The 20928-nt window shown below is 43.0% G+C and overlaps 1 protein-coding gene across 4 annotated transcripts in view; it reads left to right on the top strand.

Annotated features, from left to right (window-relative positions):
• The window catches only part of PLEKHG1 (pleckstrin homology and RhoGEF domain containing G1), a 223315-nt gene that overhangs the window by 4915 nt on the left and 197472 nt on the right, over positions 1 to 20928 (top strand). For 2 of the 4 annotated variants that reach the window (XM_082474411.1, XM_082474413.1), the window contains exon 2: positions 4031 to 4149. The exons of the other annotated variants lie outside the window; for them this stretch is intronic. The gene's annotated coding sequence lies outside the window, so the exon portion shown is untranslated. The remainder of the gene's footprint in view (positions 1 to 4030; positions 4150 to 20928) is intronic. 4 annotated transcript variants of the gene reach the window in all.

Below are 20928 nucleotides of genomic sequence, written 5' to 3'. Positions count from 1 at the left end.
GAAGCCTGGTGTCTAAGCCACCAACGCCCCCAAAGAAACGTTTCCCCAGAGTTCTCCTTCCTCATTGGCATCATCCTCATAAGGTCATCAACAACTGTCACTGCATGACCTTCCTTTTCCCTGGTATAGCTCTCCCTGAAGCCTTCCACTGAAGGGCAAAGCGCAGTGAGAAACGGGCACCTGGCAGTCAGACCCATGCCTGAATCCTGCTTCCCTTGATGGTTTGGTTTTTTTTTTTTATAAATTTATTTTATTTATTTATTTTTGGCTGTGTTGGGTCTTCGTTGCTGCCCTCGGGCTCTCTCTAGCTGTGGCGAGTGGGGGCTACCCTTCGTTGCTGTGCGCGGGCTTCTCATTGTGGTGGCTTCTCTTGTTGTGGAGCACAGGCTCTAGGCACACGGGCTTCAGTAGTCATGGTGCATGGGCTCAGTAGTTGTGGCTCGCAGGCTCTAGAGCGCAGGCTCGGTAGTTGTGGAGCACGGGCTTAGTTGCTCCATGGCATGTGGGATCCTCCCGGACCAGGGCTTGGACCCATGTCCCCTGCATTGACAGGTGGATTCTTAACCACTGCGCCACCAGGGAAGCCCCCTTGATGGTTTTTTTTCCTGCTCATCTCCATCCTCACCATGGGCACCAGCTTCCTTCAGTGACTTTAACATGGACGATGTTACCAAATGCAAACTTAAATATTTGCCTGGGAGACTCAATCTGTGCTTCAAAAAGATTAAATGATCATTTTTTAACAAATTGATAGGAAGTGGCGACGTAAGTTTTCAAAAGCAAGAATAACCAGTGCTGTTTTGTTCTCCTCCTTTTTGAGGCTATGATTTTTTAAGTGATTTAATGGTTTGTAGTCTGACACATAAACACAGGAAATGCTTGAGTAGCACTAAATCTTTTGAGCCCTTAGTAAACTATAAAGCAATTCCTGAATCTATGCTCTGATTTTTAAAGGCTGCAATCCACTTTGTACGGATTTCTCTTCCCTCCCCCTTAGCGAGTAGTTGGTCTTTCGAACAGTTGCCATCTGTGAATCCTCATGCAGGCGAGATTATATCCATGGAACAGTAAAACTAGATGGATCTTGGATGATCCAGCCAAGCCCCTACATCTTAAAGATCTGTGAAAGCGCTAGTGGTTAAGAACAAGTGCTCTGGAGCTAGCTGACCTGTGTATGAAGTTTGCCTCTGCAGCTCAACAGCAGTGCGACCTTGACCCCTCTAAGGAAGTTATTTAGACATGGATTATTTTATAATGGAGAAAATGTAGCAGTCATAGTTGATCATTCTCTCCGGATTATCTCACCTTTGCTCATTCCTTCCTCTGTAAATTTAGGAAGTAGTGACCCTTCCCTCTTGAGCGGTGCTGAGCATTGATGATTATTAACAAATTAATCTGTAGTAAGTGGTGGGCGCACTGTGTGCTTCCAAGATGATTATTGTTGATAAACCAAGCCCCAAGAGTGAGTGATTTTGCTGGCACTTACACAGCTCTCAACTGGCAAAGCTGTGATTTAACCCAGGATCACTTCTCTTACCCCTGAACTTCACTACCTAGAAATGGTGGTGGCATGGGGACAGATTTTAAATTAAATGTAAAGGTTCACTCTTTAAGAAAAAAAATCCCTTGACTCTTTTGACTTAAAAAAAAGAACATGGTTTCCAAAGCAAAATGTTCATGTATTCAAGCAGGGATGGGAATAGAAACATTTTCTAGACAAAGACCCTAAGCAACCTCGTGCTTATGTGTGGCAGGCATCTCAAATATTAATGTTTCATCACCGCCTGCGTCAATCTTGCTTTATAAAATGAAGAGCTGACCCCAAACCAGTTGGGCATTCAGGACTATGGGCGTCTGTGCCAAGGAGAACTTACTAGCTGCAGGGCCCACTTTCAAGTAATTAATAGATGGCTCCATGCTCTGCTTCATATTGCTCATGCTGATGAAAAGCAACAGATGCTTTAGCAGAGATGATAGAAATATAGGCTGGACATCCTAGTGAGGGGGCCTGGGTTTGCTGTTAAAGTAACTAGGCCACAGGTCATCCAGATGCTGCAGAACAACTTCATGGGTGCTTGGGTGACCCCCATCCCAGTGATTAGGAGCTGCCTGTAGTTCTAGCAGAGTTTTCATGTTCGAGTCACGTTTAAGTATATTTCCAATCTGTGTACACAAAGTTACCCAGAAATGTTTCTCTGCTCAGCTACAAGCCATGTAAAAAATCTCTAAACCTAAACATCTCCTTTTGGTAAATATTGAATTACTGTTTGATGGAAAGCAAAAGTAGGCTGGATTCCTAGATCCAAAAAATCCCTAACCCTCCTCTTCTTTCCCCCTTCCCATATAATCCTGGAGGAAGGGCAACTTCAAGAGTGTTAATGTTAGGCTATGCTTTTAAAAGATTCCAACTACGCCCCCTTGATGTACTAAACTGATGTCTTTAATTAAGAAAGCTATTTGGGTAAGCTTTAATGACCAGGGTGCGCTGAGCCTGCAGAAGCCACTTATCACCAGCATTAGGAAGATCAAACCATTTCAGCATTTGGCCAAAAGCTAGCAAGCCCTCAAGTGTGAGAAGGACATCTTTTAAAAAGATCAAAGACAAAGTTGAAATGTGTGTGAGTGTAATAATCGCTGAAACTTTAGAATTTTCATAAAAGGAATCAATAAATCTAACGTTTGAAGTGGCAAATAGATCTTACCATTGTCCACTCTGTGTCCAGCCACATTAAGCCCTGACTTAAATGACCTGAGTCTGAATAGAAATGGAGGAGGACGATGAGAAGTTCTAGGTCAGGGGGTGGTGAGCCTTTTCCTGTAAAGAGCCAGATGGTAAGTATTTTAGGCTTTGTGGGCCATGTACATGCCTGTCGTATATTCTTTGATTTGTAGAAGGGGGGATTGGTTGTTTACATAAATCCTTTAAAAATGTAAAAGCCAATCTTTGCTTGAAAACCATACAAAACAGTCTTTTCACTGGAAATCTAAATAAATGTTAGTAAACCAAAAAAAGAAAAAAAAATATGGCAGCCGTAGTTTGCCAACTGTGTCCTAAATGAAATATTCTGTCTGTGATATCCTTTAGTATTTTTGTGGCGCCCCCAAATGATAAATTTCATAGGCTCTATCTAAGCTGACTCGCTATAGACTGACTTATAATCAAATCTCCTGTGTTACTGTTTTTTCCAGTCTCTCTTCTTTATTTTCTCTTTACACTGGGCTTAGAGGTCTCTGTTAGACATAGCGATCAGTTGACATAGGAATGACAGCACCAAATTTCAACATTCATCCTTGAGTGAGATGCAGGACAGGGAGAGAAGCTCAGCTGGGATGGAATAAAGTCCACATTGAAACGGGTCATTGATGAAAATCATTGATCATATGAAATGAAGTTCAAACCCCCCAGGATGGTACCCAAGACCTTCATGCTCACTTTTCTCCTAGCACCTTCCCAGGTGTACTCTATGTCTCTCTCACTCAGGATAACTCACAGAGCCCTATATGGGCTGTGCTCTCTCTCACCAATGGTGGGATCCATCCATACAAAGTTTAAACATACATCTCTTTCGTGGAGCCTCTCCTGATCTTATTGGGAAGAAATATGGGCCCCTGCACCTCCATATTAACACAGGACCTTACACGTGAAGCATGTAGAAGGACAGAGAAATGTGGTGATGCCCAGTGGACAAATATTACCTTTCAAGTTTGGGGGAACAGTCTTATTCTTCTCTGTAGCTTCAGAGATCCTGCCTCCCATCTTTGGACCACTCGCAGAAGCAGACCCATTTCCAGGCTTTGTATGTGATACGCAGTATAGCATGGCACCGATGTGTCTGGATTTGAAGTCAGGCTGAGCTGACATCTAGTCCTGGCTTCTCCACTTTACCTGCTGCCCCATCTTTAAAGTCAATAATAAGAATGACCTCTCAATTGCTAGGAATAAATGAGATTATTTTTCTCTGACAAGCATTTAGTTCAGGGTCTGACGTGTAGTGATTGCTCAATAAATGGCAACTTTTGTTCATTCCAGGGTCATCTATTGAGAACCTACTATCCCTGGAATGATGCCTGATGCTGCTCTAGGAATAGCAGTGAATACAAGAGCCACGGTCTCCATAATGATATGATCAGTCAGCGGAGAGAATCAGGGTAAGGGATGGGCCACCGTAGACTGGTGCTCCAGGAAGCCTGTCAGAGAAGGCAAGGTTTGAACTGCAACTTTAATGAGATTGATGAGTCCCTGTTTCATCAAATCTAAGATGCTTTTGAAATACACCCTTTTTTAATGTACCATTAAGAGAGAAGAAATGCTGTCAATAAAATTGACATAGTCTCCCGTAAGATGCATCCTTAAGCTGTGAAAAATGTGCATCTTAGCAGCAATGAAATGCATTAACATTAGTGCTCAATAAATATCCATTGAATAAGTTAGTGTTACGCCATGGTTGCATGCAAGGTTCAGCTCCGATGGTTTACATTGTAACTGAGTTTGTCTCTTCTGTTTCTTAGGTCTGAAAGATTGACTTGGAACTAGCAAAGAGTACAGTATAGTAAATTAAAGTATTGTGAGACATTTGTGATCCAACGTGCTTTAAAAATAGTTTAAAACATTCGCTTTGGTCATCTCAATGGGCAAAGTGTCTTGGTGACTCCTGTTGAAGTGAAATTGGCCTGTACATAACTTGGGTAGGAATGAAGTTGAGCAGCTCTTGCAGCCGATAATTCCTTCTGGCAGCCGTCCGTAGAGATGTGTGAATCTTTAATGCACAGAAATGCCTTCCTCAGGGCAATGAAGGCATTAGCTGGAGCTTACTTCCTTCTGTTTCCCAGATTTAATGTAACATAAATACTCCTCTTCTTCTCTGTATCCCAAGGGGCTGATCATTCCTCTAACCAATCAGGTCCTCTGTGATAATGAAATGGAGGGGGCTCCCTTTAGAGCCACCCCCCTTCCCTCCTCTGGCAAGTCTCTGGGTTTTCACTGTCCAAGCAGTGTTCTCCTCTCTCTCCCCACCCTCGTCCTTGCTTAGAGAGTAAAACACTGCTTAAGTCTTTGCTTTCTGACCACCCTCTAAACTCTATCCCTCATCAAGATCTTTTTCTGAACCCAGTTGGGAGCCTGCTCCAACTCTCCCCTTCTGTCCAGGATCTCAGCTTCTGGATGGATGACTCAATGGGAGCTTTGACAATACTTGGCTCTTTCTGGCTGTAATAAAGTGTGCTTTCATGCTGTTTTGATTTTAATTTCAACATGTCACTCAAGTCCCGCACACACGTCGGCACGCCTGCCCTCCACACATGGTGAGCGTGCCTTTCCTTCTGCCCGCCTGCAGTCTGCTCCTTTGGGACACTTCCAGCAACTCCCACCCTTTCCCGGCAAAGTTCCCTGCCTGCACCCTACCTGGCTGGGAAGGGTCTGTCAGCACTAGGCCACGGAGGAAGCAAACGCAGACCTTGCTCCCTTCCAGGCACATCCTTCCTCCACCTTCTCCTGTGACTGAAGCCCTCATGCTATAGGGGGTCGTTAGAACCCTTGCCAACTCTAGCTGAAATATGAGTCTTTGGAAACAAGTAGATGCAACGGAAAGGCCATTTGTAGGCATTCCGGGGATGCATATTAACCACGGTCCAGCCTAAAGATGATTTAAGGCTGTCTCCGACCTGTGGCTGGAATGCTGGTCGGGGTGGAAGGGGTGTGTGAAGATACAAGTCCACGAGGAAGGAGTGGGGACCATCACAGAGTTCAGCTTCCCATGGCCGTATGATTACAGGCAGTCCTCAAACACTAACATCTGTGCTTCTCTGATGTGCCGGGAGAGAGGAAAAAACTGTAATCTGGGGCATAAATATACGATCCTGTGTTTATTCCCTTTAACCATGTAAACCTGTTATTAGCTTAAGCATCTATGTTGTCCTTAAATATTATAGCTGCTTCAAAGGAGGATACGGTAGCTGGTCTGAAACAGCTTACCATTTAAGTATTCAGTTGTCTCACACTTTTAAAATTTGAATCAACTAAACATATGAATTATGAAGCACAAGAGTCAAAATCAGGAATATTGGATTACTGAGTGGAGTATGCAGAGGAGAAGCCTATTAGAGGAGACGTAGACTTTAAAAGTGATTTTTTAAAGAGAAAACGCTTTGGGAGTTTGGGAGTCCCATGTACACACTACTATATTTAAAATACATAACCAACTAGGACCTACTGTATAGCACAGGGAACTCTGCTCAATATTCTGTGATAACCTAAATGGGAAAAGAATTTGTAAAAGAATAGATACATGTATATGGATAACTGAATCATTTTGCTGTATACCTGAAACTAACACAACATTGTAAATCAAACTATACTCCAATATAAAATAAAAATTAAAAACAAAAAAAGAAAGAAAACCCTTCCTTTACCTCGTGCCCTTCACACCTTAGATCAGAGTTTTTAGAGAATTACTTGCTAAGGACTAATGAGGGTGAGGCTGGAAGGGTGATGAGATGGGCAGGGAACAGACAGGGAATGGGCTCCCAGATGGGCTGATGGGGATTGGCTGTGTCTAGGAAAAGTGCTTTGGGAAATATTTGTAAGCTTATGGAATATAGTTATGGAGCAAAATCTTGGTGGTCTTGGCTTTTTTCCACTTTTCTTCAGTGTCTGTGTGAGATAAATGCTTATTTTCCCCTCTCTCCTTTAACAGTTGTTTAAACTCTAAGGAATTGCCATTTAATCACAATACTTAATGATATTTGATCTTGACACTAAAATGGCAAGGAAAACAATGTGAAAATAATGTTTTTGAGGTACGTGGACCCCTGTGGCCTATGGATGTACCAATCACAAGGAAGCATTACCTCGAGCAAGTTGGAATCCAGAGGATTTCCCAAAAGTGTCATTATTAAGAAGCACTCTTTCTTTCTTCTTTCTTCCCCTTTAGAACTTATCCTGATAGGAAAGCAAATACTATGACGTTCTAAAAATCGAGTTGTGATGAGCACTGTAATAGCCACACCTCTCAAAATCCAGAATCCCCCTAAAGAGCAAAAAGAGATTTGTTGCACTTTATGATCTGCCACATCAAGATGCAGTACTATCTAATCTAATCCTATAGTTTAAGAAATTTCCAAATAGGAAGTTAACAGGTGTTTGTTTTTACCTTCTTATATAAGTGAAGAAAGCACCTTTCTGTATTAGCTAAAGGCATAATAGCTGGCAATAACTATTCTAAAAAACCCCTTGGCTTCGGATTACTATTATGAGCAGAAAACATACTTTGCAAATATTCGGAAATGAAATACCATGCTCTTAAAAGAGAAAATTCTTACTTGATACTTCAGTATGCATAATAGATATAGCAATCAAATCTAATACTTTCTTGCTTTCTTTGCTTACTTATTGTAATGCTAGTTCAAGCACTGTTTCTATGACATTAATTATGGGAAAAATGGTGTGCATGGGAGAGATAAGTTTGTTTTTCTAAGGTTTCAGAGTTGAAATGTGGGAATAGTCTGGAATTAGGCAGCCTATATATGTCATTTGGACATTATTTGAAATGCCTGCTAACCTGGGGGTAAGACTGTATAATAAAGATATTGTGAGGCTTAAATGCATAATGTATATATAGCACCCAGTACATAATAAGCCCTTGATAAATAGTGGCTCTTTTACTATGTTTACTGGGTGTCACACTTAAGTTTTATTCCCTGCTACTAGACGTCTGGAACAATAAACCAACATGAAAATAACTGAGAAAAAACATCTCAGTGGTGGAAGAACAGCCTTTCTCCTGAGGCAAAAGTAAGAGAGAGGCAAGAGGAACACTTTGTTCCATTGGTTTTTACTGTAGTAGAGACAGACTATACATTACACTCGGGAATTCAGATTAGAATTCGTGTATTCAACAAAGATAATTTCCTGAATTCTGGGGATACAGTGATGAACAAAACAGACCAAATCTGGAGTGAAGGGGGAAAATCCATGTGATGAGTGCTTTAAAGAAAAGAAAAGAGGGAAATGGGTTGGGGCCGGGGAGTGGCATGCTATTTGCCTGGGTGGTCAGAAAGGCCTGTCTGAGCTGGTTACATCGAGCCAAGATTTGTATAATAAGAAGTGACCTTAAGAAGATACGAGGGAAGAACATTCTCAGCAGAGAGAAAAAAAATACATATGGAGGCCCTAAGAGAGACATAAACTCCATGAGTTCTAGGGAAAGAAAAGCAGGCTGTGAGTGAACAAGGGGGGCAGAAGAAAGCCGGAGGTGAAGGTGGAGAGGGAGGTGGGGCCTGAATCTCGTAGGTCTTTATAATATTGAAGGTCTTTACCGTGGCTTAAAAGAGAAATAGCGTATGATACCCGGCTGCTATCGCTTACAGGAGGAATCTGAAAGCAGTGATACAAATGAACTTATTTACAAAGCAGAAACAGACTCACAAGACTTAAAGACTGAATTTATGGTTACCAGGGTGGGGCGGGGGGAGGGATAGTTAGGGAGTTTGGGATTGACAAGTACACCCTGCTGTATTTAAAATGGATAACCAGCAAGGACCTACTGCATAGCACAGGGAACTCCGCTCAGTATTCTGCAGCAACTTAATTGGGAAAAGAATTTGAAAAAGAATAGATACAGGTACCTGTGTAACTGAATTGCTTTGCTGTACACCTGAAACTAACACAACATTGTTAATCAACTATACTCCAATATAAAATATAAAGTTGAAAAGAAAAAAGCAGCGCCATGCAAAGCCACTGGAGGGTTTGAGGCAGGGGAGCGACAGAATCTGATTAATTATCTTTCAGTTGGGAGCAGCGGTACAGAGAAGATGCTGGCAAAGGCAGCAGGTTGACTCAGAACTGGCATGTCAGCCAGTTAGTTACTCTGCCTACTAGAAAATAATCAAATGAAATAGCTCTCAAAATATTCTGATTTAAATTTGCTGGCTCAAATAGTGAGGGCCTATTGTGTTTCAAAATAAATCCAGAGAAACACTGTGCTGCAGCCCGCCTGAGCCTCCCACTCTTATTCATATGCCTTCTGAGATTTATCTATTGGCTTTTGCACAATTGATTTAAAGTCACCCACCCAGAACTGGGCTCACAATCTCCATTTCCAGACCCACCTCTAACTTCCTGGGGTTGTTTCTTTTCCCTCTTTTTCCAATTCTTAGTTAATAGCACTGCAATTCATTGGTCAGGACAAGCCTTTTTTTTTCTTTCCTTTCCTGCCTTGTCCAATCAGTCAACAATGACTTCCTAAACAGTTATCAGTCCATATTCACTTATTCATGTCCCCTTCCCATCCGTTCAGATGCTCCTCGCTTGCCCAGCCCACTAGCATAGTTGGTGAGCCAGCATGGATTGATGTATCTAGATTACAAATCTGACCAGTGAACGTGTTGCCATAGAGGCCTCTTCTAATGGCTTAACCCAACAGAAGGGTTGACAGTAGAACTTCAGGTGGAGATACAAGTCCCAGGTAGAGAGCCTTTGGTGTCTCTCTGGTCATGTTTTCCCTCTAATATCTCAGGTCGAATCCATAGGCAAACTGGGCTCTTCCTCCAAAATATCCAGAATCCTATGACTTCTCACAGCCTTCACTGCTGCCACTTGGTCCGGGCCACCTTCTCTCTCTGCCTGGATTGTGCAGTAGGTTCCCAACTGGTCTCCTGGCTCAGCCCCACGCCCCCTCGGCCAAAGCGATCCTAATTCAGACTCCTCTAACGGTTTCCCATTTCACGCAGAGTCAAAAGCCAACCCACGGAGCGGCCTCCGAGCCCCCACAGTGGGACCCCTGCCCCGCGCTCTCACTCTGATCTGCTTCCTGCTGCCTCCTCCACACATGCCCACCCTCCCCCGGCTTGCCGGCCCCTCTGCTGGTCCCAAATACGCCAAACAAGCCCCGGCCTCAGAGTGTTTTCATGACCTCTGCCTGGAACATTCTTCCCTGGATATCAAAGCTTTACTGTCTCACTTCTTTCAGTGCCCTGCTCAAGTGTCCCCTTATCAAAGAAGTCTTCCTGATGGTGCTCTAGAAAACGGCAACCTCCGTACCTTGGAGGCCACTGTAGCCTTCTTACTCTACTTCATTTGTATGCATAGCATTTAAAAACACTTAACAAAGGATATAGTTGTTTCTTGTCTGTTCTTCCATGAGGAGAGAGGCCCTGTGCTGTTCACGCTGTATTTCCAATGTTTTCGAACAGTGCTCAGCACAGAGAGAAGTTTCACTTTTCGAATAAATCAATATCACCTTGGCAATTGCCACCTCTTGCCTCTAAGTCAGGTAAATTTTGGTTGCAGTCTGATACTGTTGCGCCATGTTCTAGAACAAGATCAGTGCCTAAGGTGTTGTGTGCGGGGGTGGGTGGGTGTGTGTGTTGGAGTAGAAGTGGTGGAGAACCTGCCTTATGACTCCACCTTCCCCCACCCTCCATCCTCGCTCCATCCCTGCCCTCATCCTCCTGGGCTTCGGAAGAAGCTTCCTTTGGAGGTCCGCCTGGGCCTCTTGCCTGCAGTGTCTGCTCTCTAGCACCATCCAGCCCCGAAAACCTTACTCTTGGCTGTTCTCCCCTATCTGCCTTATTCCTCCGCAGTACCCACGGCACCACTCAGAAAATATCAAGGCAACGCTTGATATTTAGGTCTAATCTTTTACCCTTCCTTTGTCCAGATGCTACTTATCGATCGCAATAGGCGGTGTGGTATGACAGTTAAACATTCAGACTCTGGCACTGGGCTACCTGGATTCAAACTGGGTTGCATCACTTAGAGTTTTCATGACCTTGAACAGACTTTTAACCTCCCTAAACTAAGGGGCAGCGACTTACAGATGAGGGAAACAGCACCAGCTTCTGGGATTATGATGAAGATCAAAGCCAATCATTCTTTAATATGTTTGCAAAACCTAGTTCCAACATGGAGAAAAAGTCAGGCAAATGTTCGCCATCGTTTTCATTAACATTTCTTTTAAATGGGCCTCTTTAAGAAAACTCAAATTGCTCTTCTTTCTCAGAAGACTGTGTGTCTTTCAATTACCATTTTATTCAACTTCCTGTGTATTAAGGCCTTATCTTGATGCAGTTATCAACTCCTCCAGGTCTTATTAACTTACGTGTATAAAATAAATAAATACTGCTTGCGTGTAGAAATACTATATTTATCCACCCTCCTCTCAGCATTTCCCACTCCCTTCCCTGCTTTATTTTCCTGATTAGCACACATATCTGCCTGATAGATACACCAGGAATTACTGTTTATCTTTAAAGCTCTATGGAGGGAGGAATGCATCTTCTAATTAAGGAAATCTCCAACTAAACGCAAGTAGAGAAAATAGCGTAATGAACCCCCATGTACCCATCTTCCAGATTCAACAATTATAAACATTTTGCCAATCTTGTTTCAATTGTTTCCCCATGAATCCCCTTCCCCAACTTTGAAGTAGTAAAAGCAAATCCCGGATATCATGTTACTGTACCCATAAATATTTCAATATGCATTTCCAGCAGATAAGAACACACTTTTCCATATCACCACCACACAATTAATACACCTAATAAAAATAATAGTAGTTCCCTAATGTCAACTCTTTCTCTGTCCATAGTCAAATTTCCATCAGAGCTGGAGTTTTTTGGCCTGTTTTGTTCACTGCCACATCCCAAGTACATAAGACACACTGTAATATTTAAATGAATGCGTGGCTAAGTTGTGCTCTGAAATTTCATTTTTGGAAGACAATTCCATAAAAATATGATAAATGGTGATTGTGATATTGGGCTAATAAAGGAAAGCCCACTTGGCTCATAATGTCAATGTCTTTTAATGAGCAGATACCTTTGGAGTTCTAACTTGGGATAGGTTGTCTTTGAACCTGCCTCTCTTGCCTCGGAGGAGTCTGAAATTCCACTCCTCCTCCCTTCTTGAACAGGAAGTGAAGTGAGCATGGTTCATACTTTTAGAGTTGAATGGACTGCCTTTTGAATATGAACTGTACTACTTATAAGCTATTTCTTCTTCCATAAAATGGAGGAGAGTTGTAACTACTGTGGAGGGTAGTTATGAACATGTAGTGGATAAACTGTTGAACAGTGCTTGGCCTTTAGCAGCTGTTTAATGGACAGTTGTGCTCTCTCTGTTGTTGCAAGCCACTGTCATTGGCAATTTCCAAGGTGAGAGTTCCCAAGCCAGGAGGGAAAGGCCCCCAGAGGCTGCTTGGAGGCAACAGGCTACCAAGCAGAAATTGGCTCTCCACAGTGCTGCCTTCCCAGGCCTCCCTGGCCCTCCGTCCAGACTCTCTCTCTCTCTCTCGCTTTCTGTCCAGATTGGCTCTTCAGTTTTTCTTGCTTTCGCTGTGGTCTACTGTGCAATGGCAAAGCAGTGTTTTGGTTTTACTTCTGGGCAGTACTGCTGCCCTTCTGAGGGTCAATTTGAAGAGCTTTAACTTCTAATGACACTTTAAAAAGTCCTCATAGTCTACCTTCTCTTTTGAGTAAACACTAGACAAAAATAGTTCCATAAAACTCAGGTTTTGTGCTCTGCTGTCACTGTACATGGTTGTATCACCTCTCCAAAATTAGAGCTCTATTTCTACCAACCCCTGAATGAATGACTGGGTCACACTTTAGATGCCTATCTAAGTAAGATTACTGTCAGGCACATCGGGGTCCCTAATAAGTTCTGAGGTCATAACCAGTCTTGTCAATAACACATCACTTCTCATACTAGGTTTAGATGCAAGGTTAGTCTTCCTCTCCATCATTGGTCTGACACATGGCAGGGCCTTCTCAATTTCATGATTTGAAGGAGTTGCCCTCCATTTCCAAGACCACACCTCGTTCTGAGACAGATTAGCCTGGAATTTGAGGTGAATAAAGCTTTGGATAACCTATAACCTCAGCAAAGCTCAGTCCCTTTCCACAGCACAGAGGGTTTCAAAGCATTAGCTCTAACTCTGATAGTTTTGTACCCAAACCTACACCCTTGAGCCCTTTTCTGCATGACACGTCTGGGTCCCCTCCCCTCCAACGAACCCCCAAGTCCACGCAGAGTTCTCTTTGCTCTGACTTGGCCTCCTTCACCCCTCTGAAAGCTGCCATCTGCTTTATTTCCCTTCCTCCTCCATCACAGCCCCTTCTTCTTTCTAAATCTCCCCAATGGAAATCTGGAAATATGCATATACTTAAATTCTCACAACAGGAAAAATAATACAGTTGTAAATTCACAGAGGCTAGAATTTTTTGTGAGAAGAAACAGACTGAAGAGGGATTGCAGTGAGGGAAGTCTGCTATAAGGAATAGAGGGGAAATTCTAAATAAGGACCAAGGAGACTGGAAGGGGCAGGGCATCTGGGCAGCAGGTATGGGGAGAATGAAAGGCAGTGTGAGGGTGAGGGTGGTGGTCATGAAGCTTTACCTCTGGTTCCCATTTGCCTCCTGTCTTGTAGTTCCCTGTTGTACCAAGGAAGTACTGACTAGCTCAGGCAATGTTCCAGAGGCTTTGCATGTATTTACTAATTTCATGCGCACAAACACTTTGAATATGTGCAATCATTCCCATTTCATAGATGAGGAAACTGAGGTGTAAAAACAGATAACTTGTCCAAAGACACTCAGCTAATCAATGGCAGCCTCGGATCTGTGCCCAACAGACTGGCTTCAGATCTCATGCTCATAGTACACTTGGGGTATGAGTTAGGATTGGACCCGGCTGCAAGGGAGGGGGATGGGGGACACAGGACTTATAGGTCTGAGTAGGTCCAAGACTAGTAGGGAGCTCTCTACTCATAGGGACCCAAACTCCCTCCAACTTGTTGCCCTGAGAGATGTCATCTTCATTTTGGGTGGCTGTATGCGATCTGCCCTCCGTATCCCCAGGTATCGCATCTGCAGATTAAGCCAACCGAGGATCAAGTTTGGTTGGCTGAATCCGTGGACGCGAAACCTGTGAATTCAAAACACGTGGATATGGAGGGCTGATTATATTTAATGCACTGCACCATTTTATACAAGGAACTTGAGCATCCTGGGATTTTGGCATCTACGGGGGCCTCCTGGAACCAACCCCCCAATAATACTGAGGGACAACTGTACCTAGTTAAAATTAAGGGTTGCGTTATTGTTGAAAAAAAGAGTGGCAGGTTGGGATACAACTCTCTTGATAAGAGAAAAGGAAGATGACATTGCAAGGTGTGCTGTTCCAGAGGGAAGGAGCGCCAGCAGCCAGAGTCTCTGAACTGTACTGCTTGAGTGCCTTGAAAAGCTGTGGCTCATGGTAGCTACTAAAGTATTTGACTGACTCTTCGAGTGTCTTCTCTAAAGGGAAAAAAAAAATGTTTAACATCTGGCAGGATGCCCCACTTAATTACAAATAAATATTACATGCTAGTGTTTGATTAACAACTGGGCATTTCCAACAAACATTTCATCCTGGCAAGGGCTGTTTACTAACAGAAGGTCAGAAGCAGTGTCTTCTGGAGAGGAAACTTCTAAAGATGCTAATCATCATAGGATGTCAGTCATTCATGGTGCCATTAGGAAACAGCTGAAAACTGATAAGGTCTACTTGCCTCCTTCAGCTTAATGTCTTGTAAGAACTTGCTTTTCTGTCGAAGAGTTGTACCGGTCAGACTCTTGCTTGAAGGGCTCCACATTTGGACTGAATTAATTAATCAAAGAACTGACTGAGATTGCAGTATTCTCAATCTACTGTGATAGAAAAAAAATGGATAAATGTGAAGTTCTCCAATTAAGACCTATGTTGAGGGAGGAATGATTTAGACAATAGTGAGAGGATTAGAAAGAAAATCAAGAACTTGAATAACAAAGTTTTTTACCAAGATTAAGAATTTGAAGAAGTGTAGTTGAGTTAAATTGTATATTTTTCAGAAATTTAGATTCTGTGAATTTTCTTCTAATGCATGTTCCCAGAGAATTACAGGAAATCCTTTCTAACAGGGTATCCTGACTTGGAAGGTTTGTTAAGTCAAAAAAACACTCATTTGGTGGTATGCGTCTGGTGAAGATTATAGAATCCATTATGCTTCACTGAATTTGAAGAACTACAATCACTTTAATCACACTTGTTTTCACGGTGGCCCAGAGAAGAATTAAGAGACTTCCTTTTTCAAAAGTTTTTGCTAAGACAGCGCTTTTATTCTCTAGTTGAGTCAACACCATTGTCTTCTATTGGGATTCCAAAATCAGACTTGATGTCCTAGTGAAATTTAAAAGTAAATTGATGAGAAGTAATTAACCAGTTAATTACTAGTGTGACAAAATAAACTTGTGCTTTAAAAGTGTTTTAACTACTCAAATGGCTGGGGACTTTCAGAAGAAGGCTATTGGTTAATGGGAAGCCTTCGTAGTACAGAACTCTAAGTCTCCTTGGCAACGTTTCCCATAGAACTCAGTAAGGTTTAGGTCTAACTTGAGATGCCCAAGAAAATTAAGAACAGTGATGCTGATGGCGAGTGGAGAATAAAGCTGCCAACTGGTGTGAGTGCCCTTGTGAGGCCAAGCTGCAGAGCGTTCACCAGGATTTATAAATGCAAAGGATTTCCTTCTATTCTCTGAGGACGTTTGACAGACAAATGATTGCAGCTTATTGATGGGCATATCAGCAAGCATTGTCTTGAGGAGGGCCTGGGGTGTGGGAACAGGTCTTAAGCGGTGATAGAAAGCGAATATGGTGTGTGCTGGTAAATGTTTAACGACCTATGGGGGTAGGTAGCTCTGTGTGTATGTGTGTGTGTGTGTGTGTGTGTACACACAGGAGACATACATATGCATATGTACATATAAGTTTATGACAAATTGTAGTAATATAAAGGATGAATAGCACGTAATGTGCAAATAATAAAAATTGATTCCCATAGAATGCTTTTGTTGATGTTTGCTGAGTTTCTTATATTCATAACCAATCTATAATAAGTGAATTTGTCTCAACATTAATGTTTGTTAGATATTTTCTTTGACATTAATATGACAAAAGTGAAACAATGAAGTTGTATGTCAGAGCTTCACACTTTCGTCAGTGACGTGAGACTCCTCTGCTGAATTGAATGCTGGATGACTGTTTCCTCATTTTTTGGTCCTATTTGTACAGTGTAGCAGCTCCCGACATAACACCCTTTTATGTTTTAATCTGTATTATTAACATTTTCTCCAGCACTTTCTTAGACATGAAGAGAACAAATCAAAGCCCAGATTTGCAGCGTTTGCCAACTTCCACGGTGTAAATATTCGCACTGTGGCTACATTCAAGCTACCAGAGTTGGGGAGAAATATGTAATTATTAACCATTATTATGATATTTCTACCATATAGATAAAATAGACATCAATAACCTCAAGACCATAGGTAACAGTAAAATATAGTAAAATAATAAGTGAGGCGTTTTGAGCATTTCTACCTTTGTTTCTAATGCAGTTTATTTCATGTTAAGATTACATTATTTACATTTTAATGATGACTTTAACAACTGGCTCACAAAATTCCTGAGGTTTAACAGTTGGTTCTTGTGAGATGCTAAGGAAAAGAGCATTGAGTAGGAGAGTGTCAACTGTCACAGTGTCCAGAAGCATCGGGAGAGTAACTGAGAGTGCGCGTCTGGGAAGTTTTTGACCTGATGAAATGTATTTTGAAAAGCAGTGGTGATTTTCCTCCAAGTGTGGGCCAAGTGCATTTATGTAATTCAATACAGGTGGTCTCCAGGTGACTAAGGACAATTGCAATCCAAAGGGTGGGACAGCCCCTGCCCAGCTGCTGCTGGAGATCTCTCACTCGTTACCTCAGGCTTTTTACTTACTCGGGGGCGAGGGGAGTAGCAGCAGAGGGAGAGCAGTCTGTGAAAAACAAGGGAAGAGGGAACTTCCCCGGCAGTCCAGTGGTTAGGACTTGACGCTTTCACTGCCAAGGGCGAGGGTTCGATCCCTGGTCGGGGAACTAAGATCCCACAAGCTGTGGGACGAGGCCAAAGGAAAAAAAAAAAAAAAGACAAACAGTAGAAGAAACTGTGGAAAGTAAAAAACAGTTTAGACTTGCTCTGGGGACAGAGCCTAGACCTTTTGACTCAAGTGATGACTTTTCTCAAAATTCTACCTATTGAGAGATCCATGTTTGTTAAAGATGGGAGGGAGTTCAAAGGTCATCTGTACTCTGTGCTCAGGGTCCCTCTGCACAACCTCAGCACTCCTGCTTGTTGGCCTCTCCCACCTGCCCTCTTTCCCATTCTCTCCTCTTCTGCCCTGGTAGAGAGTTTCCCAGCTTTCTCCACCTTTGCATTTGCTCAGAGCCATCACTCATCTCAGCAAGAAGACCTCAGAATTCATACTCCCTTAGAGGGCCACAGACGATTGTAAACACAGACCTATTTTCCTGACACGTTTTCATTTGAATTAATTCAGTGTTAATTAATTACTATTCATTAATGTTAAATTAGTTCAGCTTTATTCCTAATACCCACTGAGCCCCTCTATACTAAGGAAGAGGATGACGAAATGGAAAGGACGGCAGTTTTGGAGCAGGGAGCCTTTGAGGACCTAAGGGCGGCTTTTACGGAGCAGGTGGAGAGGTAAAGAAAATAAAATGCATGCTTCTAGATGCTTTCTTTCTTCAGACATGAAGGAAGAAATGTTCTTTTTTTTTCCCTCCCACTTCACGCTGCCCACAGCTCCAGAGACCCAGGGCTCAGAAAAACTCCCATTTGCTGCTTGGACCGCTTATAGGTTTTGGCATAAATTGATTTCTTTTTCCCAAAAGATGTGTTTTGAGTCACGGAGGGAGTTTCTGTAGCATTAACGCATTTAAGCTGCTGTATTGAGATTAACACTGACATGCGGCTGTGTCTTCTCTATAAATGCCACGTTTATTTGATCACAATCACACAGTCATCTTTATATTTTTATTGTATTTATTTTTGGGGTCTTTATTTGTGTTTAATTTTGTTGTTTATTTTATTGTGTGTGTTTTTATAATTTTATTGCGTTTTTAATCAGAAAAGGGATTTTTGAATGTGTGAAGGGAAAGAAAAACACCGATTCCAATTGGGTCATTAGAAATAGTTCTAGACCTGTATTGCTCAAAGTTGTAGCCCGGCCATGGGCAGGAAGCCCCAGACGTGGGCCCGCCTGCATTCTCCCCGCAGGAAGACGGCCTGACTCAGTGGCCCTCCGGCTCTGCCAGCTCCTGGCCACACCCAGGCCAGACCCGTCAGGTCCTGATTCCTCAGGAGATTGCTGCAGCCTCCAGGCCTGTCCTTTGTCCCCCCAGACCCCTTCAGTATTTGTGCAAGCAGGGAAGGGCTCTGTGTAAACACTGTCACTCCCTCTCTGACAGTTGGGCACTCCACACCCTCTTAATCCAAGTCGGGGTGAAAAGAGCCAATTGTGTGTTCTGTTTTGCTTACCTTTAAAATTGCCAGATCTTTTTGACTGACTAAGCTTTTTTTTTTTTAAGTTGTCTAGACTTCTGCTGTAATGAGGAGTGTGTGTGTGTGTGTGTGTGTGTGTGTGTGTGTGTGTTCATTCAGTAAATGTCTGTGTGCCTCTTCTGTGCCAGGCATCCTTTATTTGCTGTGTAGGCAATTAGGGTACAAGGGTGAACAAAACTGAGGACCTGCGCTCTTGAAGTTTACATTCTCTGCAGGTGACAGATATCAATAAGTAAACATCAAATGTTATCAGGATTGACCAGTGCGATGAAGAAGAATCAGGCCAGGGTAACAGGGTAGAAAAGGAACTCTGATTGGGGAGGGAGGGCACCTTTTCTTACTATTACCCAGATATATCTCATCTGTGGATGTTAAAAGTGGTAGCCAGAAGAAGTAAATAAAACTCTGCCATTTATCCTGTCTGTGTAAGGAAAAGAAAAACGTCCAGCTTCTGTTTCTCAGGTTGAATCTCCACGGTTCCTGACTTCAGTTTCTGGGCCTCAGTTTCCTAATGTTAAGCTGCAAATTTAATAATAGTAACCGGCTCCTGGAGCTGTTGCAAAGAGTAATATGGAGTTAGTGCTTGTGACGGGCTTAGAACAAGGCCTGGCGCGCAGTTAAGTCCTCGAATGGTAGCGCTAATACTGTACAATAACGATACACGTGAGGCTCTAGCACTTGTGCCAGGAGGCTGTGTTCCAGAAGGTCAGGATGTAGAGCTGCTGCTTTGCAGGGAAGCAGTAAGCGAGGAACCTCAGCTTCCCTCTTTGTAAAATGGGATCCTCTTAGACCACTAGCCTCAGAGGGTTTTGTTGTGCAAATCAGTTTAAAGAACGTGAGAGCACAGTTTGAAAACTGGGAAGCACTATTGGAAATACCACTACAGATGGTGGTACTGAGCACTCACAGGGCCCAAAATAACCTAGGTAAAGTCTCTAAATATAAATGCTCTCAAAATACACATCATAATTATTTATGTTACACATCATGTCCTCCTTCATGATGCTTTCCCTTTAGGTGACACCTCGTCTCTGGAACACCCTATAATTCACTACGTGGTGCCATCGGTAATGCCTTATCACGTTGTGCTCAGGTTCAGTTGTGTTATTAGTGCAGTTGACCTTGAGCACATTGGAATCCAACTCACATTTGAGCCTCTCTTTCCCTTACTGGTCCCTCACACGACCCCCTTCCCTGAGAACTCTGTCCACCTCTGGGGTCTGCTTGGTTATGCCAACCTGCACTTCACATTATACCAGGTGGAAGGAAGCAGAAAGCCGAATGAGAATGGCATACTGTGAGATATCAGAAGTATACTGTTGTTAAATACGTGAATCTCAATAAAAACAAAAATGTTATGTGAATATTTATTATATATGTATAAAGCACTATTCCAGATGCTATATGGTGAGTGGTAGTTTTAGCCCCAAGATAGAGTAGTAGTTTGTTATTCTATGTACAGTAATAAAGAGGAAGCATTCCCAGTGACAGACTTCTTTGGAAATGGCAGAAATCAGAATAACTGGAGCCACCAGGCTGTGTCCCAGGGCAGGGGCAGCGTGGTGGGGCACCTATCCTGTGCCCTGTCTCCCCACCTCACCCCACCCCCGTGGGGCAGTCTTTGGTGCCAGAGCTTCTCAGAGAGCATTGAGCTACCTCAAGAATTCTCCCCCCCTTCTCCGGGCCACTGTTCTTGAGCCAGGTGACTCAGCGGGACCCACCAAGGAGACACACACCCCTCACCGGCTCGCCTCTCCCCGGGGTGGAGTCCATAAGACCCTCTCGCCTCATCCCCTCCAGACAGGTTTTGTTACAGGGAGATGTTCCCAGAAACTGTGTTATTGGAGGTTCATTGTAAGTCATGCACATGGGGTTTTACCACCACAGGAAGTTGGAGGCTTTTTCCTAAAATCGGAATAAGAAATCAACAAAAGTTAGTTTGAGTACCTCCTAAGTGCCTAAAAGTGTGTGAGGCCCTACTAGGGGTTGGAAAAACTAAGGGGAATTTTATAGTAGCACCCTCACCCTCCTAAGGAGAAAGACCTTGCCAACTGCATTGTTTCAGCCCCTCGGACAGAGAGGAGGTGGCACTTCCTCTTGTTGGACAATAGATATGGAGTCTTAATTAGCATCTTTTGCTGTTCTTCTGTAGGAAGTGAGTGAGCCGGCTTGCTGAGGCCACTTCTGTCATTTGTTAGGTATGTCAGGGACACGTTCTTGAAGTTTCACTTCTCTTCCTCAACCTCACTGTAGTGTAATTCATCAAGTGACACTGAAGTCACATTTGATGTTATCGTGCCCTAAACCACACAGGTGCAGCCAGAGAGAGGAAAACAGATGAGGAGATTTTTTTTTTTTCATTTTGCAAGTTAAATAACCTTGGGGGGGTGGGGGGAAGCATCACATAGTTTTGTGAGAGCTTGTGCTGTTGGGCCAATGACAATACCATCTTTGGTAGTACTTTTCGAGGACCTAGTCACCGTTCTAAACATTCTTTAGTAAAAAGCATTAGCAGG

Source organism: Balaenoptera physalus (assembly GCF_965194825.1).
Source record: "Balaenoptera physalus genome assembly, chromosome: 9".
Taxonomy (NCBI): domain Eukaryota; kingdom Metazoa; phylum Chordata; class Mammalia; order Artiodactyla; family Balaenopteridae; genus Balaenoptera; species Balaenoptera physalus.
This window is presented reverse-complemented; position numbering and strand designations above follow the sequence as displayed.